The sequence below is a fragment of the Anomaloglossus baeobatrachus genome, chromosome 6, assembly GCF_048569485.1.
Source record: "Anomaloglossus baeobatrachus isolate aAnoBae1 chromosome 6, aAnoBae1.hap1, whole genome shotgun sequence".
Lineage (NCBI taxonomy): Eukaryota > Metazoa > Chordata > Amphibia > Anura > Aromobatidae > Anomaloglossus > Anomaloglossus baeobatrachus.
Window position 1 is genome coordinate 571,917,831 of NC_134358.1, and position 27,930 is coordinate 571,945,760.

The 27,930-nt window shown below is 51.6% G+C and overlaps 1 protein-coding gene across 1 annotated transcript in view; it reads right to left on the reverse strand.

The window, feature by feature from the left end:
* Positions 1-17,198, reverse strand: part of LOC142243708 (uncharacterized) — a 478,920-nt gene extending 461,722 nt beyond the window's left edge. Inside the window, exon 1 of the mRNA XM_075315885.1 lies at positions 16,921-17,198. The gene's annotated coding sequence lies outside the window, so the exon portion shown is untranslated. The remainder of the gene's footprint in view (positions 1-16,920) is intronic.
* Positions 17,199-27,930: the final 10,732 nt, after the last annotated feature.

A 27,930-nucleotide genomic window follows, 5' to 3' on the forward strand; every position in this document is an offset into this window, starting at 1 on the left:
CAGGGAAAATACGTGTCTCTCGGCACGTGCGTGATTTTAACGTACATGTGAGAGAGGCCTTATGGCAAGAAAAAAGCGGCTAAGAAAAACGAGTGGCCATCATTACTTTAATAAATGATGGTCAGTCAGTACGAAAAATTGGGAAAAGTTTGAAAGTGTCCCCAAGTGCAGTGGCAAAAACCATCAAATGCTACAAAGAAACTGGCTCACATGAGGAGCGCCCCAGGAAAGGAAGACCAAGAGTCACCTCTGCTACGGAGGATAAGTTTATCCGAGTAACCAGCCTCAAATCGCAGGTTAATAGCAGCTCAGATTAGAGACCAGGTCAATGCCACACAGAGTTCTAGCAGCAGACATCTCTAGAATAACTGTTAAGAGGAGACTTTGTACAGCAGGCTTCGTGGTAAAATAGCTGCTAGGAAACCACTGCTAAGGACAGGCAACAAGCAGAAGAGACTTGCTTGGGCTAAAGAACACAAGGAATGGACATTAGACCAGTGGAAATCTGTGCTTTGGTTTCATGAGTCCAAATTTGAGATCTTTGGATCCAACCACCGTGTCTTTGTGCGATGCAGAAAAGGTGAACGGATGGACTCTACATGCCTGTCTCCCATCGTGAAACATGGAGGAGGAAGTGTGATGGTGTGGGAGTGCTTAGCTGGTGACACTGTTGGGGATTTATTCAAAATTGAAGGCATACTGAACCAGTATGGCTACCACAGCATCTTGCAGCGGCATGCTATTCCATCCAGTTTGCGTTTAGTTGGACCATCATTTATTTTTCAACAGGACGACTCAAAACACACCTTCAGGCTGTGTTAGGGCTATTTGACTAAGAAGGAGAGTGATGGGGTGCTACGCCAGATGATCTGGCCTCCACAGTCACCAGACCTGAACCCAATCGAGATGGTTTGCGGGAGCTGGACCAAAAGGGTCAGCAAGTGCTAAGCATTTCTGGGAACTCCTTCAAGACTGTTGGAAGACCATTTCTGGTGACTACCTCTTGAAGCTCATCAAGAGAATGCCAAGAGTGTGCAAAGCTGTAATCAAAGCAAAAAGGTGGCTACTTTGAAGAACCTTGAATATAAGACATATTTTCAGTTGTTTCACACTTGTTTGTTAAGTATTTCATTCCACGTGTTAATTCATAGCTCTGATGCCTTCAATGTGAATCTACAATTTTCAGAGTCATGAAAATAAAGAAAACTCTTTGAATGAGAAGGTGTGTCCAAACTTTTGGTCTGTATTGTATATCTGAATAATCTGCTTCTGGTTCTCTGCTTACAATACCATTCAAGATGACCAAATCCTCCCATAACTCTCTGTCCAGGCATTGTCTCAAAGTCAGTGCTGCTTCCTGGACAAAGAGATAATGAGTTCTCGGATTCTTGTTCTGGGAAACCAGGACAGAGTTTAACCCCTTCACGACCGCGGGCAGTAAAGTTACGTCCTATTTTAACGTGACTTAACGACCAGGGACGTAACTTTACTGCCTAAAGTTCATTTGATTGCCGTGGCCATAGCAACGTCTTTCAAATGATGTCCCCTGCTGTTTCTTACAGCAGGGGACCTTTGCTTGACTCCAGGGGGGGTGGCATCGCCACCCCCCATCGACGATCAATGTGATTGGCTGTTCAAAACTGAACCTCCAACCACATCGTTCGCACTAATTTCGGCAAAAATAATGCCTGAATTAGTGCGATACTGAGAGATCCGGCTATGAGGTGCTGTAGCAGCTGCAGCAGATCATAGGTGGACCTCAAACATGTCGCCCCCAGCCCCTGCAGCACTGATTGGAGCGATCGTGCTATGACGCGCAATCGCTCCAATCAGTGTGCAGTGGGGCGGTCTGATCTGGAGGTGGCCGCCCTCCCCAGGCCTGTTGATGTCACCGCTCCTGCTCCACGTGAGTATTGCGCTCCCGCATGGCCCTAGCGCGCTCCCGCGATGTCCTATGCGCGCTCCCGTAGTGGCCCCTGCCCCCCGCGATCTGCCCCCCCCCCGACATCCCGATCTGCCCCCCCCCCGACATCCCAATCTGCCCCACCCCCCCGACATCCCGATCTTCCCCCCCCGACATCCCGATCTGCCCCCCCGACATCCCGATCTGCCCCCCCCGACATCCCGATCTGCCCCCCCCGACATCCCGATCTGCCCCCCCCCGACATCCCGATCTGCCCCCCCCCGACATCCCGATCTGCCCCCCCCCCGACATCCCGATCTGCCCCCCCCCCCGACATCCCGATCTGCCCCCCCCCCCGACATCCCGATCTGCCCCCCCCCCCGACATCCCGATCTGCCCCCCCCCCGACATCCCGATCTGCCCCCCCCCCCCGACATCCCGATCTCCCCCCCCCGACATCCCGATCTGCCCCCCCCGACATTCCGATCTGCCCCCACCCCATCCCGATCTGCCCCCCCCCTCCGACATCCCGATCTGCCTGCCTCCTCCGTGATCTTTATTCTGGTTCTGCAGCTCCTTCTCGGGTCTCCCCCTCTGCTCTCCCGCTCCCCCTCTCCCCCCCCGACGTCCTCTTACCTGTCTTCACCGGGTCGTCTGAGGTCTTCACTGGCCTGATCACATCTGCCTCCATGGCTGAGTCCTTCCTGGGTATTCTGCAGAGCTGTCCAACGTCCTGCCTGCTGCTCCTGTAAAGCTGTCGATCTCGCTTGCCTTCTGTTCCTCCTGCAGTTCTTCTGGTCAGTGATCCTCCTGCTAATCCTCTGGGTACTGTGAGTATAATTTTTTTTCTTTCTCCTTTCTGTATCCCCTGTCCATTTTTACACCTCATCCGTCCGTGCGTCCCGCCGAGCGTTGATCAGGGATTCAGGTAACGTATCTGCATCCGTGGTCAGTTTTCGGCGGGACTTTTTTTTCTCGTATCCCCGACGCTTTTTGTATCGCATCCGCCCGTGCGTCCCGCCGAGCGCTGATCAGGGATGCACATAACGGATCAGCATCCCTGCTCAATTTTTGGCGGTTTTTCTTTTCCCGAATCCCCGACACTTTTTCTATCGCATCCGTCCGTGCGTCCCGCCAAGCGCTGATCAGGGATGCACATGACGTATCTGCATCCATGGTCAATTTTTGGCGTGACTTTTTTTCGTATCCCCGACGCTTTTTGTATCTCATCCGACCGTGCGTCCTGCAGCGGCCGATCAGTGCACTGCGTCTGTGCATTTGAAAAGTCAAATGGCGTTCCTTCTCTTCTGAGCCCCGCTATGCGCCCAAACAATTACTTTCCACCACATATGAGGTATCTGCGTACTCAGGAAAAATTGCACAATACGTTTTATGGTGCAGTTTTTCCTGGTACCGTTGTAAAAAAAAAAGCTACCTGATTGATGCAAAAATTTTGTGGTAAAAAAAAAAATAAATAATTTTCACAGTTCAACATTATCAACTTCTGTGGAGCCCCTGGAAGTAGCAGGGACTCACCAAACATCTAGATAAATTCCTTGAGGGGTCTAGTTCCAAACTGGGGTTATTTGTGGGGGAGCGCCACTGTTTAGGCACCATAGGGGGTCTCCAAACGTGACATGGCGTCCGCTAATGATTCCAACCAATTTTGCTGTCAAATGGTGCTCCTTCTCTTCTGAGCCCCGTCATGCGCCCAAACAATTACTTTCCACCACATGTGCGGTATCTGCGTACTCAGGAGAAATTGCACAATACGTTTTATGGTGCATTTTTGCCTGATACCCTTGTGAAAAAAAAGCTACCTGGTTCAAGTAACAGTTTTGTGGTGAAAACAAAAAAAAGTGTATTCATGGCTCAACATTATGAACTTCTGTGGAGCCCCTTGGGGCTTGCTAAACATCTAGATAGACTAATTGAGGGGTCTAGTTTCCAAAATGAGGTCACTTGTGGGGGAGCTCCATTGTTTAGGTACCTCAGGGGGTATTCAAACCCAACATGGCATCCGCTAACGAATGCAGCTAATTTTGCGTTCAAAAATTCAAATGGCGCTCCTTGCCTTTCGAGCCCTGCCGTATGTCCAAACATTTGATTTCCACCACATATGAGGTATCTGCGTACTCAGGAGAAAATGCACAATACATTTTATGGTGCATTTTTTCCAGATACCCATGTGAAAAAAAAAAGCTACCTAGTTGAAGCAACAGTTTTGTGGTAAAAAAAAAATTTCTTTACACGGCTCAACGTTATAAACTTCTGTGAAGCCCCCAGGGGTTCAAAGTGCTCACCAAACATCGAGAAAAATTATTTGAGGGCTCTAGTTTCCAAAATGGGGTCACTTGTGGGGGAGCTCCATTGTTTAGGCACCTCAGGGGGTCTTCAAACCCGACATGGCGTCCGCTAATGAGTCCAGCTAATTTTGAGTTCAAAAATTCAAATGGCGCTCCTTCCCTTTCGACCTCTGCCGTGCGCCCAAACAATTGATTTTTACTACATATGGGGTATCAGCGTACTCAGAAGAAAATGCACAATAAATTGTAGGGTGCACTTTCTCTTTTCTCCCTTGTGAAAATGAAAATTTTATGGCTAAAGTAACATTTTTGTGTTAAAAAGTAATATTTTCATTTTTTCCTTCCACATTGCTTTGGTTCCTGTGAGGTACCTAAAGGGTTAATAAACTTCTTGGATGTGGTTTTGAGCAGTGTGAGGGGTGCAGTTTTTAGAATGAGGTCACTTTTGGATATTTTCTGTCACCTAGGCCTCTCAAAGTCACTTTAAATGTGATGTGGTACCTAAAAAAAATGTTTTTGTAAATTTTGTTGGAAAAATGAGAAATTGCTGATGAACTTTGACCCCTTCTAACTTCCTAACGAAAAAAAAAATTTGTTTCGAAAATTGCGCTGATGTAAAGTAGACAAGTGGGAAATGTTATTTAGTAACTATTTTGTGTGACATCTCTCAGATTTATGGGCATAAATTTTCAAAGTTTGAAAATTGCGAAATTTTCAAAAATTTTTCCTAAATTTTCACAAATAAACGCAAAAAATATCGGCCTAAATTTACCACTGACATGAAGTACAATATGTCACGAAAAAACAATCTCAGAATCGCCAGGATCCGTTGAAGCGTTCCAGAGTTATAACCTGTCAAAGTAACACTGGTCAGAATTGCAAAAAATGGCCTGGTCATTAGGGTGTTTTAGTGGCCGGGGGTGAAGGGGTTAATTTATACAGTGAGGAGGAGGAGCCGGGACAAGAGCAGTGAATGGCAGGACAACGGGACTGAGCCCTAAAATCAGGACAGTCCCACTGAATCCGGTATGGTTGGGAGGTATGACTACTACTACGAGAATCTATTCCAGTCCGTGCTGAGGGGACATCTTTCTTCATATAGTTGTCTCTACAAAGGAATGAAGCTTCATATAGTCAGTAAAAATAAAGCTGAAAAAGTGTTCTCCTCTATACTGGTTTCTTTATACATCTCCAGCAAGAACCAGTACAACATGACGTCCACCCCACTTTGTTCTTCTCACCCCCTGCACTAGGGAACAGTAGACCTAAACCTGTGGGTAACTCCATACAGCCAGTGTCACCACAGGGAGCCGATCCGTGAAGGCCCGGCCATCAGCGAAGCTTTACCTGGACTGTGAATAAGAATGTCTCCAATAGAAAGTGATGCGATATGTGCTCCAGCCACCCCAAGAGAGAAACGGCTGCTTCACAAGGAGACGAGGCCTCCGCTCATACGCACAATACTGAGAGTATCCTGTGCTGAGAACTACATGCACTGCACCTTTAAGACAAACTGTAACTTTGCTGCTGTGCTGGCTTCGGTGGGGGTTGTGTGGAGCAGGTTAGATGCTCGGTCGGCGGTGCGTGCGTCAAATAATGGTGCCCGGAGAATGGCGCGTACGCAGATGGAGCTCTTGGCTCAAGATCTCATCTGCACACATGCCGCCTTTGGCCCATTAATCTCCCAGCAGCGGACATAAGGAAAATGGCGCCCAGAGGTGGTGTGTGCGCAGATGAGATCTCTGCTCGTCACTGAGTAGAGAGCTCAATCTGCAAATGTGACGCCCTGGCGCCGCCAGGTGGTCACACAGAGTAGGCCCCCGCATAACACCTTCCCTCACAGGGTTCTATACAGCCAACCAGAAACCCTAGTCACACCCCTCAGGGCAAGACTGACACACCAATGAGCGGGACCAGGCGGTAGGGAACGCCCACCTAGGGGTCTAGACAGCCCGGGGCTGGAAAACAAACAGTTCAGTTCAGTGGAGTTCAGTTGAGCTGAGTTCAAGTTCAGAGGAGTGGAGGCTGGGGACTAGGTGTAGCCCCAGCAGGAGGAGAAGCTCAAGTTGAACGGTGCCAGGGTTGGAGCCCTGGTGCCTTGGCTAGGAGGCAGACGGTGGTCGCCATCGGCAGGCGACGGGAAGACAGCAGCCGGAGATCCGAGGTGGACCGGGACAGGGTTGGAGCCCGCCGGTACTGACACCAGAAACCCAACCCGGAAACTGTGCACAGAGGGGGTACTCGGACCCTGAAGCCAGGACCGGGACCAACGGCCTAGCTAATTAACCGATTGAGAGCAGGATTCTAGGTCCTGTCCCAACCTAAGTCCCGAAAAGTAGACAACCACCCACAGAGAGGGATAGGGCCACCGACAGGGTCTGTAGATCCCACGGGTCAGCATCAGACAGGAACGGCTCCTCAGGTACACAAGCCAGGAGCGGCTCCCGCGTTCCATACCGGGAAGTCCAACACAAGGAAACACAGTGCAGAGGGGTAAGACGGTGACCACCAGCCCAGCCACCAGCACCTTGGTTTACCAAAAGACTCGTGTTATTCATTTGTGAGTAACCAAACACCCCCTGGTACATCCGGGCGCGCAAGCCCTTGCCATCGCCATACCCTGCACGGAGACAATGGGCCCCGGGGCAACCATCCCTACCCACGGAAGGGTTAACATCCAGCTGCCACTACATCTCCCCCGGGTGTCCCACACCAGCAGCGGTGGTGTCCCACTTCACCACACACCGTGGGTGGCGTCACGAATAGTGCTGAGCGGACCTGGACTGTAAACGTCCGGATCCGCGTGGTTTCAGCGCTATCTCCGGGCCGGTCCCGGACGCGGGATTCCGGGTGTACGATCCAGAATCGGCAATTATTAATAAAAATGAAAAAAAAAGAATAAATAAATAGCGTTTCATACTTACCGAGACTCTGTGTCATGGTGGCACACTGCTTCCGGGTCGTGCTTTCACTTCCTGTGCACGCAATCACACAGCTTCCGTGTTTCCCCACCCACCGGCCGTCCTCTCAGCTGTGATTGGTTGCAGGCTGACGCGCCCCCCAGTCCTGTCCTTTTTGCCTCTTCCGCTCCTCAGTCATCCGTCCAGGCCTGACCTTTTTGCCTCTTTTGCTCCTCACCGTCACACGTCCAGCCCGCTTTGCATATTCTTATTACAGCCGCCAAGTGCTGAATCCCTGGACCTTTTCTCAATAGGCCGGGACTTTGGCTCTGATGATGACAGGGAGGTTTCCGCTGTCATAATGTATGTCCTGATGTCACCTCATCGGCGCTTGTGCAGTAATGGCCAAGGCTCATTACTCTCCTGGAATAGAGTGAAGAAGCCGCGGATTCAACGCTCGGCAGCGATAAGATCATCTGCCGAGGACCGAATGGGTGACGGTGAGAAGCAGAGGGACCAAGAGCTGAGCCGTGAGGGGAGGAGGATTTTTATTTTTACATGTTATATTTTGCTCTGGGGTCTGTAGAGACTTCAGAGCATAATTAATTATTGGAGAATATCTTCCCAGCAATTTAAATTTCCCTGGAAAATGTGTGAAATTTGGTCAATTCTAATTTTGTCAGATCCACTTATCTCTACATATACATGTAACAGCCGCTAAAGGCCCCATAGTCCCAAAATTGGGCAAAATTAGCAGTGCGGCAAACCCCATCAGCAGTGACAGCAGATGATGAAGATATCGGCCCCGGGCACATAATCCTATTTCCCCTCCATGTTCCCGCTGTATCTTACATCCATATTATAGGAGCACAGCGGTGTTATCACATATAGCGCTATCACATTATCACCAGATATCATCTGTATTTATCTGAATGGGGGAATCTACGGCTGAAGAAACCGAGAAAACACAAAACAAAATCTCCAGCCCAGAACTGTCCGGTCCGGAGAACGTGACTCTTCTCTGCTTTATATAGTGGTGACTCCTCACCGGGGCGGTTACCTGCAGGATTGTCCTCTGTGCACCGATCATCACCACGAACATCACTTTCTTCTTTCTCCATTATATCTGCAGCATTAATATTTCTCAGATCTTTACCAGGATTTCAGAGCTGTGAAAGAAATAAAGGAAAAAGCCACAGCCCAGAAGGGGAAAAAGCCACAGCCCAGAAGGGGAAAAAGCCACAGCCCAGAAGGGGAAAAAGCCACAGCCCAGAAGGGGAAAAAGCCACAGCCCAGAAGGGGAAAAAGCCACAGCCCAGAAGGGGAAAAAGCCACAGCCCAGAAGGGAAAAAGCCACAGCCCAGAAGGGGAAAAAGCCACAGCCCAGAAGGGGAAAAAGCCACAGCCCAGAAGGGGAAAAAGCCACAGCCCAGAAGGGAAAAAGCCACAGCCCAGAAGGGGAAAAAGCCACAGCCCAGAAGGGGAAAAAGCCACAGCCCAGAAGGGAAAAAAGCCACAGCCCAGAAGGGAAAAAAGCCACAGCCCAGAAGGGGAAAAAGCCACAGCCCAGAAGGGAAAAAGCCACAGCCCAGAAGGGGAAAAAGCCACAGCCCAGAAGGGGAAAAAGCCACAGCCCAGAAGGGAAAAAAGCCACAGCCCAGAAGGGAAAAAAGCCACAGCCCAGAAGGGGAAAAAGCCACAGCCCAGAAGGGGAAAAAGCCACAGCCCAGAAGGGAAAAAGCCACAGCCCAGAAGGGGAAAAAGCCACAGCCCAGAAGGGAAAAAGCCACAGCCCAGAAGGGGAAAAAGCCACAGCCCAGAAGGGAAAAAGCCACAGCCCAGAAGGGAAAAAGCCACAGCCCAGAAGGGAAAAAGCCACAGCCCAGAAGGGGAAAAAGCCACAGCCCAGAAGGGGAAAGACACAGCCCAGAAGGGAAAAGTCACAGCCCAGAAGGGAAAAAGCCACAGCCCAGAAGGGAAAAAGCCACAGCCCAGAAGGGAAAAGACACAGCCCAGAAGGGGAAAAAAAAAAAATCACAGGGAAAGTGGTAGATGAGCAGAGATCAGTAATCCAGAGCCATCCGCTCTCCCTACACTAAATGAAGATACGAGAAAGAAGATAATGGACTAGATTACACCGAGCCCTGAAAAAAAAATTTGGTTTTACATTGCAGCAGCTAGGACTGTAAAGGCCACTTTACACACAGAGATAAATCTTTGGCAGATCTGTGGTTGCAGTGAAATCATGGACATATTGTTCCATTTCTACACAGCCACAAACCTGGCACTGATTGTCCACAATTTCACTGTAACCACAGATCTGCCACATATTTCTCTGTGTGTAAAGCGCCCTTAAGGAAATAATCCATGCCAAGAAGGATGCCTCTAATACACTATCCCTCCTCCAGCAGTGTACCTACAGTAAATACAGCTAAGAGCAGTATTATTACAGAATAGAGTTTTACGTTGCGGCAAGGACTGTAAGGCAATAATCCCTCTAATACACTATCCCTTCTCCAGCAGCTCTCCCTACACAGTTTTTGACCTGATGACTATAATGCCAGTAACCAGCATGGCAGGCAATCTGAGCACATTTAGTGGCTGAAAAACAGCTGCGAAACATGCAGGTCACGGATTTGAACATGTCGCTCGACTACCAAAGATACTCGATCCGAGTTTGCAGGAGCACCCCAATGCTCGATCAAGTATGCAACACGCTCGCCCCTCACTAGGATGTCACCAACAAACATAATTCAAATGCAGCAATAACAATTTTTTTTTATTATTTTTAATGAGGGAAAAGTGGAGGGATTTGAACTTTATTATATTTTTTTTAAGTGAGTAGTATTTTGATATTTATTTTAACACGATATTTGGAAGAATGTGTTCTGGTAGTTAAAAACCACAGTAGAGAACAACATCCCAACCATCACACATGGTGGAGGCAGCATCCTGCTGTGGGGAGGATTTTCTTCAGTAGAGGCAGGGAAGCTGGTCAGTGATGATGCTTTGTGTACCAAGTCCACTATATTATTTATATGAACTATTACTTCTTACAGCAGGGTATGATTACTTTCCTCCTAGGTTATGATTTGCCTCCATCCAGCAGGACAACGACCCAAAACATCCTGCACAGCTACAATGGAGGGTTGAGATCAGAGCATATTCCTGTGTGTGAGCGGCCGAGTCACAGTCCAGACCCAAATCCACCGAGAATCTGTGACAAGAGGCGAAAATCACTGATCACAGATGTCTCCATCCAATCTCACTGAGCGAGAGAAGAAAATGTCACCTCTAGATGTGCAAAGCTGGAGAAACCCCAAAAGAGGGAGACAGCTGGTGCTACAAAGTACTGACTCAGGGGGATGAATACAAACGCAAATGACAGAGAAAGGTGGTCCTACAAAGTGTTGACTCCAGGGGGTGAATACAAATGCACCTCACAATGTTCAGATTTATATTTTTAAAATATTTAAAATCCATTCAAGTTTGTGGGTGTAATGCAGGGGTGGGGAACCTTTTTTTCAGCCGGTCGCCATTTGGAAATTTCTACCAACCTATCAGGGGCCGCATAAAATTATCAAGGTGAAAATGACCCTGCTATATTTGGTCAAACAATTAATTAACTTACCCCTACTGTGGCGGCTGGAGCGGCTTCTCTTTGGTGCGGCTGTGATGCTTGGTGATACTAATCATGTTGCTTCTCACAGCTGCTTTTTCATTTTTGTCTGGGTCTGGAGCGCAGTCAACTCTTTGTGAGAAGATTGGTAAATCATATACATCACATAACAGACGCTGTATATACATCACAGGAGACACTGGGGGCACATACATCACACAAGGGGCTGGGGACATGTATGTGCCCCCAGCCCCTCCTGTGATGTATGTGCCCCCAGCCCCTCCTGTGATGTATGTGCCCCCAGCCCCTCCTGTGATGTATGTGCCCCCAGCCCCTCCTGTGATGTATGTGCCCCCAGCCCCTCCTGTGATGTATGTGCCCCCAGCCCCTCCTGTGATGTATAAGTCACAGGAGACGCTGAGGGCCGGCGCCACCCAAGAGGGGCTGGGGCGCCACCCAAGAGGGGCTGGGGCGCCACCCAAGAGGGGCACAGATATCACTTGCGGAGCCCTGACATCAAGGGGTGGGGGGGGGGACACACACAAACCTGGGGTGATACACAGCATTGGGGGGCACACAGCACTGAGGGGAGGGGGACCACAAAGCACTGGACAGGGCACACAGCAGCAGAGGGCTGGCGCTGGACACACAGCAGCGCCCGGACTCACAGTACCGGAGAGCAGGCACCGGGCACGCAGCTTCGGGGGAGGGAACTCAGCCCAGAGGGCCGGGGGGGCGGGACCGCAGCTCAGAGGGCCGGGGGGGGCGGGAACGCAGCTCAGAGGGCCGGGGGGGGGCGGGAACGCAGCTCAGAGGGCCGGGGGGGGCGGGAACGCAGCTCAGAGGGCCGGGAACGCAGCTCAGAGGGCCGGGGGGGGGGGGCGGGAACGCAGCTCAGAGGGCCGGGGGGGGCGGGAACGCAGCTCAGAGGGCCGGGGGGGGGCGGGAACGCAGCTCAGAGGGCCGGGGGGCGCGGGAACGCAGCTCAGAGGGCCGGGGGGGGGCGGGAACGCAGCCCAGAGGGCCGGGGGGGGGCGGGAACGCAGCCCAGAGGGCCGGGGGGGGGCGGGAACGCAGCCCAGAGGGCCGGGGGGGGCGGGAACGCAGCCCAGAGGGCCGGGGGGGGGGGGGCGGGAACGCAGCTCAGAGGGCCGGGGGGGGCGGGAACGCAGCTCAGAGGGCCGGGGGGGGCGGGAACGCAGCTCAGAGGGCCGGGGGGGGCGGGAACGCAGCTCAGAGGGCCGGGGGGGGCGGGAACGCAGCTCAGAGGGCCGGGGGGGGGCGGGAACGCAGCTCAGAGGGCCGGGGGGGGGCGGGAACGCAGCTCAGAGGGCCGGGGGGGGGCGGGAACGCAGCTCAGAGGGCCGGGGGGGGCGGGAACGCAGCTCAGAGGGCCGGGGGGGGCGGGAACGCAGCTCAGAGGGCCGGGGGGGGGCGGGAACGCAGCTCAGAGGGCCGGGGGGGGGGGGCGGGAACGCAGCTCAGAGGGCCGGGGGCGCGGGAACGCAGCCCAGAGGGCCGGGGGGCGCGGGAACGCAGCCCAGAGGGCCGGGGGGCGCGGGAACGCAGCCCAGAGGGCCGGGGGGGGGCGGGAACGCAGCCCAGAGGGCCGGGGGGGGCGGGAACGCAGCCCAGAGGGCCGGGGGGGGGCGGGAACGCAGCCCAGAGGGCCGGGGGGGGCGGGAACGCAGCCCAGAGGGCCGGGGGGGGGCGAACGCAGCCCAGAGGGCCGGGGGGGGCGGGAACGCAGCCCAGAGGGCCGGGGGGGGGGGGGGCGGGAACGCAGCCCAGAGGGCCGGGGGGGGGCGATAACGCAGCCCAGAGGGCCGGGGGGGGGGGCGATAACGCAGCCCAGAGGGCCGGGGGGGGGGGCGGGAACGCAGCCCAGAGGGCCGAGGGGGGGGGGCGGGAACGCAGCCCAGAGGGCCGAGGGGGGGGGCGGGAACGCAGCCCAGAGGCCCAGGGGGGGGCCGGAAACGCAGCCCAGAGGGCCGGGAACGCAGCCCAGAGGGCCGGGGGGGGGGGGGGGGAGTGGGAACGCAGCCCAGAGGGCCGGGGAGGGGGGGCGGGAACGCAGCCCAGAGGGCTGGGGAGGGGGGGGGCGGGAACGCAGCCCAGAGGGCCGGGGGGCGGGAACGCAGCTCAGAGGGCTGGGGGGCAGGCAACGCAGAGCACTAAACCCGCCCACAAAGTAAGTCCTCTCTCGCTGTTCACAGCGGGAGAACGCATTGGTAAGCACAGCAGCACATGTGCGGATTTAAAGGGCCGGCGGCGCACAAGATGGCTCCAGTGGGTGGCCCTCTATTCAAATGTAGAAAGTGCCACTGGCTGTCCTCAAGTCTCAGAATTCTTAGGGCCCTCAGGTGGGCCCTGTAACATACATTGGGGAGTGATGGCAGTCATTTGTAGTTTTCTGCGTCCCATATATCATTAGTAAAGAACAATATCACCCCCGAAGAAAACAGGGCTATCAAGGGACTTAAGGACAATAAGGATATCATTAAGCCAGCTGACAAAGGGGGCGCAGTGGTAGTTTTAGATAGGGCCTATTATCTCTCAGAGATAGATCGACCGCTCAATGACACGACCACATATCTTCCTGTCTCCAAAGATCCTTCTCCACTCATACGTGGATATATTAAGGATAAGGTAGATTACCATCTACAGCAGGGCACAATTGATAAGACCTTAGCAGAATTCCTCATTAAATCCAATCCGGTGATTCCTGTTTTCTATGTATTGCCCAAAATACATAAAAATCTACAACGACCACCCGGGCGCCCTATCGTGGCTTCCACCGAGTCTATTTTGTCACCTCTTGCCATCACTCTAGACAAAATACTCACCCCATTGATCCCCTCATATGTGAGAGACACTTCTGATTTCCTTTCCCATATCAGGGCACTCCCATCTTTACCCCCTGTCTCCTTGTCACCTTAGACGTCGATAGCTTATACACCAGTATACAGCACAGTGACGGCATTCAGGCCGTCAACTGGTTCCTCGATAAACGTGGCTCTATTTCTTCCTCACAACACACCTTTTGTATTGACTTGCTCCAGTTGGTTCTTGGCCATAATTTCTTTTTGTTTGGTGACCAATTTTACATACAGCAGCGAGGGACCGCTATGGGATCTAACGTAGCGCCTCCATACGCTAACATCTTCATGGCGCATTTCGAGGACACTTTTGTATACAAACACCCCCTCTGGATCAGACACGCCAAGGTTTGGAAACGTTACATTGATGATATATTTGTCATCTGGCAGGGAGACGTTGACTCTCTGAGTACCTTTCACAATGACATTTCCTCTGCCCTACCCGGTCTCACATTCACTATGCATCATGACCCCCGGCAAATAAACTTTTTGGACACCCTAATCGTCCTTGCCTCCGATGGCAATATCTCTACTGACCTCTTTGTTAAACCCACTGACAAGAACAGTCTCTTATTATACTCAAGTTGCCACCCTCCTCACATGAAGAAATCTTTACCGATCTCACAACATAAGCGGGTTGAGCGGATTGTTTCAGATCCCCAACAACAACTACTGCGATACGAGGTGGGCTCCAAATTCATTTCGCGAGGCTACCCCTCCTCGGTAGCAATGAATCGTACATCTCGCCCTCAGAGACGTGACACTACAACACCTCGCATCTATTGCGTACAGACCTATCACCCCTTTTCCTCCATCTTCAAGGGAATTATCTCTAGGCACTGGCCACTTTTACATAAATCTTATCCCTCCATTACCGAGTTTTCGACACCCCTGGTTTTTTGTCACAAAAGACCCAAGAACCTTAGAGACAGCTTGATCAGAGCTGATATAGGATCACCCACTCCTGCTCGACAAACATTTCTTGGTCCACCCAAAATGGGCAATTTTCCCTGTCTACATTGTCTCCAGTGTAACAATCTCACCAAAGGGAATACATTCACGCATCCCTATACAGGCAGAGTCTTTAGAATCAAGGATTACTTCACCTGTGAGACTTCATTTGTTGTTTATCTCATTAAGTGCCCGTGCGGTCTCGGATATGTTGGAGAGACCACCCAACATATCCGAGACCGCATTAGCAAACACAAATCTAAGATACGGTGCGGACAACTCCTGTTACCTATTCCCCATCATTTTGATATAGCACACCACACAGTGGCTCAGCACGGTTCCAAGTCATAGAACACGTTCCATCTATGCGGAGGGGTGGTGACAGGGTCCGCAGATTGAAGGATAGGGAAGCCTTTTGGATACACACATTGGGCACACTTGAACCAAGAGGGTTAAACCGGGAGTATGATGTGCATTTATAATCACATACATTCTTTGAGGCCTCATTTTCCATTTGACATGACTTCTATATATTTACACACCCCAGTGGTTTCTAATTCTAGAGATTGTCCCTCCGATACTGGTTAGCATATTTACTATTACCCCTGTGCATCTCATGGCAGATATATTTGTGTTTGGTTTCGCCTCATTACAGCATGACCTATCCGTTCTTCACTATGATGTACTAACTATGTCTTTTTCCTCCTCTAGGCACTCTATACCACGTGATCACTTGGCCTTCACCTACCATCACCTCCGATAGAAGTTTAGAAAGGGCACTACCTTCCCCAGCTGTCACCGGTGGATAGCACAACTCGAATATTACCTTCCTCTCACAAGCTCCCCCACTGGTTTGATGTTAGCGCTGCAATACCAATCGCCACCACATTCCCGTTTCCCAATGCCACTGCGCATGCGCGACACAGCGCCGCAATACCGACCTCTCCACTACGTGATGCACGGTGCGCATGCGCGGACCATGATACGGTCTGCGCATGCGCCGCCGATTGCATCGCGTCACCACACTGCGCCCCTTCAGGTCAGGAAGTGGTGTCACCTGATTCCACTTTCCTGATACACGGCAGCTATATTAGGTCCGGCCCTTCCACCCCTTACAGAGCATCCGGTCTACACTCGTCCACCCTGACACAGGTCTGTACTATGCTTACACCTTCCTCCAGCTTTGTATTACAGCCTCTTGAATGTCTGCTTTCATCACCACAGGCACAGTCCAGCGCTTGTCACATGTCCCGTCTTCCTCCTGACGGTATGTGTAACCTTTCCAATCCCTGTATGTAACTGCTAGTTTGACATACAGTTTTTACCATCCATTCCTGTTACCATTGACATGTTATGCTCTTACTCCCCTTTTACATAGAGCTTCCATGGGCATTACCCTGTGATACTTGCAGCTGTTCTGTTGCCTAGTAACCAGAACATATAGTAAATCCACCACAATGATACTACTTTCCCTTTCTCCTCCCATAGTTCAGGTGCATTTCCTTATACATATTTCCCTTATGATGAAATACTTCTTTATTGTATATTCACTTTGTTCTGTTTTTTGTTTTCTGTTTATCTTGCCAGTCTGATAGATCCCTTGATAAAGGTCTGATGTTGACCGAAACGTTGGGACAGACTTCATTCCTTGATTTAATAAAAACGCATTCAGCACCACCCGAGACTTTATGCATTTTTTTCTAAGGAGTGCCGGAGTTATATGTATTTTTCCATATATCATTAGTGTGAAACTTGTGGTCCTCCTGTAGTCACGCTGCCCTCCTGCCCCACGGTCCTCCTGTAATCACGCTGCCCTCCCCCTGCGGTCCTCCTGTAATCACGCTGCCCTCCCCCTGCGGTCCTCCTGTAATCACGCCGCCCTCCCCCCGCAGTCACACCGCCCTCCCCCTGCGGTCCTCCTGTAATCACGCCGCCCTCCCCCCGCAGTCACACCGCCCTCCCCCTGCGGTCCTCCTGTAATCACACCGCCCTCCCCCTGCCGTTCCTCCTGCAGTCGCACCGCCCTCCTCCTGCAGTCGCACCGCCGTCCTCCCCTGCGGTCCTCCCGTAGTCGGCGCCGTCCTCCCTGCGATCGTCCTGCTGACTGTTTCCAGACACCGAGCACAAGTGCAGGATAAATAGAGAAATAAAGGAGAATGCAGATAAAGGGGAAATAGGAATAAAGCTGAGATAATCCGCAGCAGTGTGAATGGAGGAATTCTGCACAGGCGGCTTCTCACTGGCAGGAGACTCCTCGCTATAGAGACGGCGGCGCATAATGGCGGAGCTGAGAGGAAGGGAAGCGGCAGAGGAAGAACAGCAAGAAGAATGGAGGAGCTCCGTGTATCCGCCGGGGACTGACCGTCTGACCCGCCAACACCGGACACAGCCCCGGCCGCTCCTCCCGGGAACACGGAGCCTCCTCCTCTGAGGCCGCAGGATTCCGGGGCCTCCGCTGTGTGCTGCACTGAGGGGACAGCGGCGCTCCGGCCGGATGTGACGTCACACACTACGGGGTCTCCTCCTCTGAGGCCGCAGGATTCCGGAGCCTCCGCTGTGCGCTGCACTGAGGGGACAGCGGCGCTCCGGCCGGATGTGACGTCACACACTACGGGGTCTCCTCCTCTGAGGCCGCAGGATTCCGGAGCCTCCGCTGTGCGCTGCACTGAGGGGACAGCGGCGCTCCGGCCGGATGTGACGTCACACACTACGGGGTCTCCTCCTCTGAGGCCGCAGGATTCCGGGGCCTCCGCTGTGCGCTGCACTGAGGGGACAGCGGCGCTCCGGCCGGATGTGACGTCACAGACTACGGGGTCTCCTCCTCTGAGGCCGCAGGATTCCGGGGCCTCCGCTGTGCGCTGCACTGAGGGGACAGCGGCGCTCCGGCCGGATGTGACGTCACACACTACGGGGTCTCCAAGGGTCCAAAACACAACAACGGGTGTACAGAAATCGCGGCTCCGTCCCTCAGGCTCCGCTGCAGCGACAGCACGCGCGCATTCTACACTCTGGTGGATGCTAGACTGTATGGTCTCCTGCCAGGTATGACGTAATGTCACGTGATAGGGGCGTGTTCAGAAGTTTCCAGACGATACACATTCTTCAAATTGTCATTTTCCAGCAAACTTTACAAACCTTATTTTTGTGGGGGCAGAGACCCATGTGACAGTAAATACCCAAAAGGGACAGCATTGTAAACTGCACCCCTCAGAGTGCTGGAAATCACATCCAAGAAGTTGTGCACTGTCTCCTGCGTCCACAGATGCCCACATGTGGTGGAAATCTACTGTTTGTGCGCACGGCAGGGCTCGGAAGGGAAGGAGCGCTATTTCACTGCAAATTGGCTGGAATAATTAGCGGTCACCATGTCTCGTTTGGAGAGCTCCTGAGGTGCCCAAACAGTGGAGCTCCCCCACAAGTGACCCCATTTTAGAAACTAGACCCCTCAAGGAATTTATCTAGATGTTTAGTGATCCCCGAGAACCCCCAGGAACTTCACAATAACTTTAGAACATTGAGCTGTGAAAATGAACAAATACATATCACAAAATGTTTCTTAAACCCAAAATTTTTCATTAGGATAAGAGGCGATAATGACCCGTACAACTTGTGTAATGTCTCCTCAGTCTGACGATGCCCCGTATGTAGTGCACAGGGAAGAAGGAGCGCCATACTGGAGTGCAGATTTAGTAGAATGGTTTTCTGGTGCCATGTCACATTGGTGGAGCCCCTGAGGTGTCAGAACAGCAGTGACCCCATTTTACAAATTGCACCCCTCAATGAATTCAGCCAGGGGTGCAGTGAGCATATTAAGGCCCTGTGCGCACGCTGCGGTTTTAACCGCGGTTTTGCTGCATGTTTCACTGCAGAAAATCTTCATAACCTTTCTGCAGTGATTCACCAGCAAAACCTATGGGGAAAAAATGCTGTGCGCACTAGGCGGATTTTGACAGCTGCATGTTTTGCTGTGGGATTCCCGCATTTAAAAACAATTGCATGTCACTTCTTTTCCGCAGGTCCCTGCGGTTTCGAGGGCTGGCAGATCAATCACCCGCTGACTCTGGGTCGGCGGAGGATTGATCCCCGGTATCTGGCTGGATGCTGCTCCACATATAAAGTTTATGGGGAACAGAATCTGGCCCAAAGGGGTAGGAGCAAGCGCGTCATACTCACCGATGACCGGGCGGCTGTCACACTGCTCCCGCAGCAGCAGCTCTTTCATCTTCCAGAGCCGGCTCATTATTCCATCTCGTATTCACGCCTTCCCTGCTCACCGGTGGCTGTGATTGGTTGCAGGCAGACACACCTCCATGCTGAGTGACAGCTGTCTCAGCATAACCAATCAGCCGCCGGTGGGCGGGTCTATAGTGTACAGTAAAATAAAAAAATGATTTTAAAAAAACGGCGTGTGGTCCCCCCAATTTTGATAACTAGCCAGGATAAAGCCTCACAGCTGGGGGCTGGTAGTCTCAGGCTGGGGAGCCCTCCAGCCTAAAAATAGCCAGCAGCTGCCCGGAATTGCCGCATCCCATTAGATGCGACAGTCCCGGACTTTTCCCGGCTCTTCCCGTTGCCGTGATGCGGTGGTAATCGGGGTCATGAAGGAGTTAATGGTAACAGCCCATAGCTGCCACTAAGTCCTAGTTTAGTGATGGCAGGCGTCTATATGACACCCTCTCATCACTAAACTGTAAGTGAAAGTAAATAAGCACAAACACCCCAAAAATCCTTTATTTGAAATAAAATACAAAAAGCTCCCTCTTTCACCACTTTATTAACCCCTAATAACAGCCCTCCAGGTCCGACATAATCCACACGAGGTCCCACGATGCTTCCAGCTCTGCTACACCTGGCACTCACAGTGAGCGCCATAGACCATGACTGCTCATGGTGAGGGTCAGGACGCAAGTGAAGTGAGCCGCCGGCATCACTCATGTGCTTTGCAGTGACAGGTGGAGGACTCCAGCGGTCACTGTACATCAGCTGACTGAAGTCACCGCTGATTTTATACTCACCTTCTCCAGCGAGGCTGACTCCAGACACTGCTGTCCTGCTTATGCATATGCATGAGCCGGCCTGTTACAGCTGACCCGACAACAGCAGAACGCCGGATGCAGCTGCGCAGGACACAGCACGGCCCGGAGACTTCAGCACCATGGACAGCAGGAGCAGGGAGAGGTGAGTAACGCAGAGACATACCACAGCAAGCCGCGGTAAAACCGCAACAAACCACATGCTGTTTTCTGGTGTGGTTTGCTGCGTTTTTTACCGTAGGTGCGGTAATCTTTCTGAGCCTGCGGAATTTTCGTAAGGAAATTCCATTTTTCTAGTGCGCACAGACCCTAACACCACAGGTGACACAAAATCCTATACTATTGGACAATGAAGGAAAAAACAAAACATTACTGGTAAAAATGTAATTAAACTCCAGATTGTTAATTTTCACAAGAGGAATAGGTAAAGGCCAATAATGTGTTACACAATGTCTCCTGAATGTGGCAGTGCCCCACATGTGACCGTACAGTACTGTCTTTCTGCTCCGCAGGGCTCGGGAGGGAAGGAACGTCATTTGATTTATGGCACATAGGTTTTCCTAGAATAGTTTGCAGACTCCGTTTGCAGAACCCCTAAGGCTGTGTGCGCACGTTGCCTTTTTTAGATGCAGCGTTTTGTGCTTTTTTGGCCGCAAAAAACGCAAGCGTTTTTGGTTGTGTTTTGTTGCGTTTTTCCAATGCATTGCATGGGTGGAAAAACGCGGAAAAGAATTGACTTGTTGCTTTTTTTTGTCACTTCAAAAACGCAGCTAAAAAAGCACTGTGCGGACAGCAAAAGTGAAAACTTATAGACTTTACTGGGGAAGCAAAGTCCTGCAGTTTTCTACCCAAAAACGCACCCGAAAAACACTGCGAAAAATGCACTGTGCGCACATAGCCTTAGGGTGGCTTTACACACTACGACATCGCTAAAGTGATCTCGTTGGGGTCACGGATTTTGTGACGCACATCTGGCAGTGTTAGCGATGTCGTTGCGTGTGACACCTATTAGCGATTTTGAATCGTTGCAATAACGTTCAAAAATGCTAATCGGTGACATGCCCCCCTCTTCCCAATTATCGTTGCTGCCGCAGTAACGATATTGTTCCTTGTTCCGGCGGCAGCACACATCGCTACGTGTGACACCACAGGAACGAAGAAGCTCTCCTTACCTGCGTCCCGCCAGCAATGAGGAAGGAAGGAGGTGGGCGGGATGTTCGTCCCGCTCATCTCCGCCCCTCCGCTTCTATTGAGTGGCCGCTTAGTGACGTCGCTGTGACGCCAAACGAACTGCCCCCTTAGAAAGGAGGCGATACGCCACTCACAGCGACGTCGCTAGGCAGGTAAGTGCATGTGACGCTGCCGTAGCGATAATGTTCGCTACGGCAGCGATCACCACGTATCCGCCATACGATGGGGCGGATGCTATCACGCTCAACATCGCTAGCATCTAGCGATGTTGCAGCGTGTAAAGCCCGCTTTAGGCTGTGTGCACACATTTAGTTTTTGCTTCACAAATCTGTAAGGAAATCCTGATGTCAGCAAATTTTATGACAATCCTGTAGTTTTGTGCACACGTTCAAGACTTTTTCCTTGTAGATTTCATTGCAGAAATAATCTGCAGCATGTCATCAATTCTCTGTTTTTGGCTGCGTTTTCACTATTGAAAGCAATGAAATAAAAAAAATGAAGCAAAACGTGCGTTTTTGCAGCAGCGGTTTCTCTGCCAGGAGATACAGAATGTCAGCAAGCAAATCCGCAACATGTGCACATAGCCTTAAGGGGTACTTTGCACACTACGACATCGCAAGCCGATGCTGCGATGCCGAGCGCGATAGTCTCCGCCCCCGTCACAGCTGCGATATCTTGTGATAGCTGCCGTAGCGAACATTATCGCTACGGCAGCTTCACATGCACTCACCTGTCCTGCGACGTCGCTCTGGCCGGCGATCCGCCTCCTTCCTAAGGGGGCGGGTCGTGCGGCGTCACAGCGATGTCACACGGCAAGCGGCCAATAGAAGCAGGGGGGCGGAGATGAGCGGGACGTAAACATCCCGCCCACCTCTGTCCTTCCTCATTGCAGCCGGGACGCAGGTAAGGCGATGTTCCTCGCTCCTGCGGCTTCACACACAGCGATGTGTGCTGCCAAAGGAACGAGAAACAACATCGTAACATCGGTCCTTCCGAAATTATGGAAATGACCGACGCTACACCGATCATACGAGTTCGACGCTTTTGCGCTCGTTAATCGTAGTAAAAAGGATTCACATACTCCAATGTCGACATCGATGCCGGATGTGCGTCACTTTCTATTTGACCCCACCGGCATCGCACCTGCGATGTCGTAGTGTGCAAAGTACCCCTAAGGCCCTGTCACACACAGAGAAAAATCTGCCGCAGATCTGTGGTTGCAGTGAAATTGTGGACAATCAGTGCCAGGTTTGTGGCTGTGTACAAATGGAACAATATGTCCATGATTTCACTGCAACCACAGATCTGCCAAAGATTTCTCTGTGTGTGTGTGATGGGGCCTTTAGTGTCAGAACAGCAGAAACCCCCCTCAAGTGACCACATTTTGGAAATTACACCCCTCCGGGAATTCATCTATGGGTGTAATGATGATTTAAGGGTGATTTACAGCTGCGACATTGCTAGCGATGTGGAGCGCAATAGCGCCCGCCCCCGTCGTTCATGCGACATTTGGTGCTCGCTGCTGTAGCGAACATTATCGCTACGGCAGCGTCACACGCACATACCTTGTCAGCGACGTCGCTGTGACTGCCGAACAATCCCTCTCTCAAGGGGGAGGAGTGTTCAGCGTCATAGCGACGTCACTGCGGCGTCACTAACGGCCGGCCAATAGAAGCGGAGATGAGCGGGATGTAACATCCCGCCCACCTCCTTCCTTCCGCATTGCCGGTGGACGCAGGTAAGGAGATGTTTGTCGCTCCTGCGCTGTCACACATAGCGATGTGCGCTGCCGCAGGAACGACGAACAACATCGTACCTGTGGCAGCAGCGATATTAAGGAAATTGCGATCGTTGATCGTCGCTCATTGGTGTTACACGCTGTGATGTCGGTAACGCCGCCGGATGTGCGTCACTACCGATGTAACCCCGACGATATATCGTTACCGATGTCACATCGTGTAAAGCACCCTTTAGTCTCTAGAAAACACTCATGGTGTCAAATGCGGCGAATGTTGCAGAATTAAAATTTGCAAAATAGCCCTTGTAGTGCCAGTACATTATAGTGCCCGTACATTGTGCCCAGTTTGTGCTGCTGGAGACCTGCACCCCGTAAATTAAGCGGGCTCTCCTCACTACAACAATACCAGACATGTGAACCCTTATAAGAAAAACATGGCACATCTAACACTGTGGTTGGGTGCAATGGTAGGGTCCAGTGCCGTAACCATAAGCAAATAACCATGTGCTCCAAAGTGAAATGTAATTTGTTTATTAATTAAAAAAAATTTCCCTTCAGGCAATTGGCGTCCGTTCGCGCTTACTACAATGGGTAAAGGCCCTATACCGTGAACCAACGGCACAAGTGGGCGTGAACGGACGCCTGTCAACCCCATTCAATATTGGAAACGGCACCAGACAGGGATGCCCTCTATCACCATACCTATACATTTTGGTAATGGAATCCCTGGCAAACGCGCGTAGGAAAAACCCCTCGATAAAGGGGTTACAGATAGGACCAACGTCTCATAAACTGGCACTGTTTGCAGATGACCTCCTGATATATGTGACACAACCAAGGATTAGCTTACCCGCTATACTACAGGAGTTTGAGACTTTTGGTGGACTCTCCAACTTTAAAGTAAACCTACAAAAAACAGAGATCCTAAACGTATCGCTATCGTCGGTGGAAGAGGATGCCCTCAAACCCGTTTTTCCCTTTAAGTGGAACAGCAATTGCATTAAATATTTGGGGATCAGGGTACCTTCTAAACACCAAGACCTATATGAACATAATTTTCAAGACCTTTTAAAAAACATACAAAAAGACCTCACGGATTGGCATAACCTCCCCATCTCGTGGTTTGGTAGAGTCAATACAATTAAAATGGATGTCCTACCCAAAATACTATATATGTTCCAGACAATCCCATTGAATCTAGGAGAAAACTTCTTCCTCAAGTTAAAAAAGATGATCAGCAATTTTGTATGGCGCAGTACCAGACCCCGACTGAAATACTCCATGTTGAATAGGTCTCGCTGGGGCGGAGGGGTGGGGCTACCTGATTTTAAAGCGTACCATGCGGCGTCGGTGGGCAATTGCATACTGGATCTCCTCCATAACAGGGACAGAAAATTGTGGGTAGAAATTGAATGTGATTTACACGCGACCATGACGCAGGGAATCTTCTGGTTATCATCTAGAATCAACTTGGAGATCCTGGGAATTTCCCCGATTCTCTTGTCTCTGGCTACCGCATGGAGGAGGGCCAATAGGCGATATAGGCTGGCAGGGGAACCGGGCCCTATGACGCCACTGGTGGGCAACCCTGCATTCCAGTGCTGGCTTCGCGAAATCCGTCCCAGCTTGATTTCAATGCCAACGTAAGGCATCCCACGTGTTAAAGAAGTAATTACTCAACAGGGTTGCAGACCGCTGATGTCCTTGTTAGATAACCAGCCAAGAGAGCCAAGTCATTGGTTTCAATACTTACAACTACGTAGCTTTGTAGACTCTCTGGCTCCGAGATCTGAGATGCATAGCGACTTGACTCCATTTGAAAGACTATGTTTCCTTCGAGAAACACCTCCCCACACAGTCTCGATAATCTACAACATAACAGTGTCCGGAGGGGACCTGCCCGAGTATGTAGGGCAATGGCAGTCAGAACTGAGAAAGACTTTTTCCAAAGAACAGTGGCATAAGTCATTTAACCTAACACACAAATCCACCATCTCATGTAGAATGCAGGAACTCAACTATAAAATCCTCGCACGGTGGTACAGGACACCCGCCAGGCTTCACAGAATGTTTCCAGAGGTCTCAGACACTTGCTGGAGGTGTCAGACCTCGGTGGGCACAATGCTGCATGTTTGGTGGTCTTGTCCAGGGATCCAGGGATTATGGGAAGACGTCTTTGGTCTCTATAATCATTTACAACATGTGGGAGTGACACCCTCACCGGAAGTGGCACTCTTCTCAATGTACGGGGGGGCAATCTCTAAGGCGAAGAGAGGTCTGCTCTCATACTTCATGATCTCAATGAGACAGATCATACCGAAACATTGGAGGTCCACCTATACATTGAGAAGAGCAAACTGGGTGGGGGCTATGGATGCCCTGAGACGTTTGGAAGAGATAAGAGCATTTGATGAAGGGAGAGACTCACTATGGTATCCGTGGCTTCAATTCAGAGAAACACAACAATTCCAATCTTGGTTACTCACGGGCACGCTGCCACACTGATGTTTGGCGGGGCGAAGTGGCCCTCCTGATGGGAGGGTGGCGTGGTGCGACGTCACAGAACTCTATATAATCTCCCCTTCTCTCCTTCTCGTGTTTTCCTTCTTTCTCTTCTCTTTCTCCCTCTTCTTCTCCTTTCATCCCTTGCTTTTCTTTTTTTCCCCTCTTTTCCTTCTCTTGCTTATCTAATTAGTGTACATAGGTTTACTTGTTGAAATATATGGCAAGATTATACAGAATGATATTGCCATCTACATATTAAATAGAACAAAAGATAAACGATTGATAAATACTTGGGATAAGATGTCATTAAGGATGTTATGAAGAATTTTTCTTGTAAGACCTACGATAAAGTTCACTGTAGTATATGCTGTATAAGATTTAAATGCCCAGACCAAACTGCAACTTTTACATATTCTGTAAAACCGGGCACTACAAAATTATCTATATTCATGCTTTGTCATATAATTTTTTTTTAAAACAATAAAGAAATATTAAACGAAAAAAATTTCCCTCCAGTAAAGAAGACGTTTCGGTCAGTTAGACCTTCAGTACACTGGTGACTATATACAAAAATCACACCTAAGTATATCACATAGTATACAAGAACAAAAATAACTTTTTTTTTTTACAAAATGAATAAAAATGACAGTGTAGGGGGGCGTGGCTTGCTAATGGCCGGGTAAGAAGCATGAGCCTGGAGCGCTCTGCAATCTCCTCTGATTCTGCCGTCTGAACTTGAATCCCTGCTGCTCTGATCTTATGGGCAGACCTCGGAAGCCCTCCACAACCGGCCAGACCGAAAATAATGCACCGGCACGCATGGAGCGCTTCTTAAATCATGGATCCCCGCTCACCTCACAGAAGACTCCCAGGTCAGTGAAGACAAAGATGGTGTTGGCTTCTTATGCTGGGGGGAGCTCTCAGCGGGCACGGAGCAGTCCAGGCAGTATAAGTCCAGAAGAATCTCAAGAGGGGCTCATGGTGGGGGGAGAAGACATGGCCCTGTCAGAGATTAGCAAATATCTAAAATCACCCCCACTAAGGAAGATGTGGAGGGCTGCATTGGCAGGCTGGAGGCTGCACACAGGAAGGAGCTGCAGTGTCTCCCTGCTGCATTTACTGTGAGAGTGGAGGAGGTGGAAAAGACACAGGATGAGGTGCTGAGTGAACTGCAGGCACACAGAGAAGCCATTCTCAATAACTCCAACAAGCTGGAAGAGCTGGCCGGGGGCCTAGACAGGGCCATATTTGCCATTAGGCACTTGAGGGCACGTGCCTGGGGCGGCGCCTTCCAGGGGGGCGGCGCCCAGACCAAAACTTTAAATTTTATTTATTTTTTTTAAATCTTCCTCCCTCCTCCAAACTCTTTATTAAATCCGGCGCTTTTTTGGAGGAGGGAGGGGGCGCCGCAGTCATTTATAGTCGCGTCTATAACACGCAACTATAAATGAAACTGTGAGCGTGCCGGCACTTCCGGGGTCAGAGGAGCTGGAATCAGCTTCCCGCCCCGACGTGCTGCCGTGCGCTCACTGTGCAGAGGTCACAGCAGCGTGAGGCAGCGCCGCGCAGAGGAGGACGGGTGATGGAACCGCCGCCGAGCAAGATGTCAGATCCTGCAGCCGCCACCGCCACCATGGAGAACGGGAGATGCAGCCTGGAGCAGGTAAGCGCTTTACAGCCGAAGACCGCGCCGAACAAGCAACCCGGGGGGGGGGCGCAACATGGAGGATGAGGGGATGGAACATGATGTGGGGGCGCAACATGGTGGATGGGGGGGGATGAAGCATGATGTGGGGGGCACAACATGGAGGATGGGGGGGATGAAGCATGATGTGGGGGGCACAACATGGAGGGTGGTGGGGGATGAAGCATGATGTGGGGGCGCAACATGGAGGATGGGGGGGATGAAGCATGATGTGGGGGCACAACATGGAGGATGGGGGGGATTAAGCATGATGTGGGGGCACAACATGGAGGATGGGGGGATGAAGCATGATGTGGGGGCACAACATGGAGGATGGGGGGGATGAAGCATGATGTGGGGGCACAACATGGAGGATGGGGGGGATGAAGCATGATGTGGGGGCACAACATGGAGGATGGGGGGGGATGAAGCATGATGTGGGGGGCACAACATGGAGGATGGGGGGGATGAAGCATGATGTGGGGGGCACAACATGGAGGATGGGGGGGATGAAGCATGATGTGGGGGCGCAACATGGAGGATGGGGGATGAAGCATGATGTGGGGGCGCAACATGGAGGATGGGGGGGATGAAGCATGATGTGGGGGCGCAACATGGAGGATGGGGGGATGAAGCATAATGTGGGGGCGCAACATGGAGGATAGGGGGATGAAGCATGATGTGGGGGCGCAACATGGAGGATGGGGGGGATGAAGCATGATGTGGGGGCGCAACATGGAGGATGGGGGGGATGAAGCATGATGTGGGGGCGCAACATGGAGGATGGGGGGGATGAAGCATGATGTGGGGGCGCAACATGGAGGATGGGGGGGATGAAGCATGATGTGGGGGCGCAACATGGAGGATGGGGGGGATGAAGCATGATGTGGGGGCGCAACATGGAGGATGGGGGGGATGAAGCATGATGTGGGGGCGCAACATGGAGGATGGGGGGATGAAGCATGATGTGGGGGCGCAACATGGAGGATGGGGGGATGAAGCATGATGTGGGGGCGCAACATGGAGGATGGGGGGATGAAGCATGATGTGGGGGCGCAACATGGAGGATGGGGGGATGAAGCATGATGTGGGGGCGCAACATGGAGGATGGGGGGGATGAAGCATGATGTGGGGGCGCAACATGGAGGATGGGGGGGATGAAGCATGATGTGGGGGCGCAACATGGAGGATGGGGGAGATGAAGCATGATGTGGGGGCGCA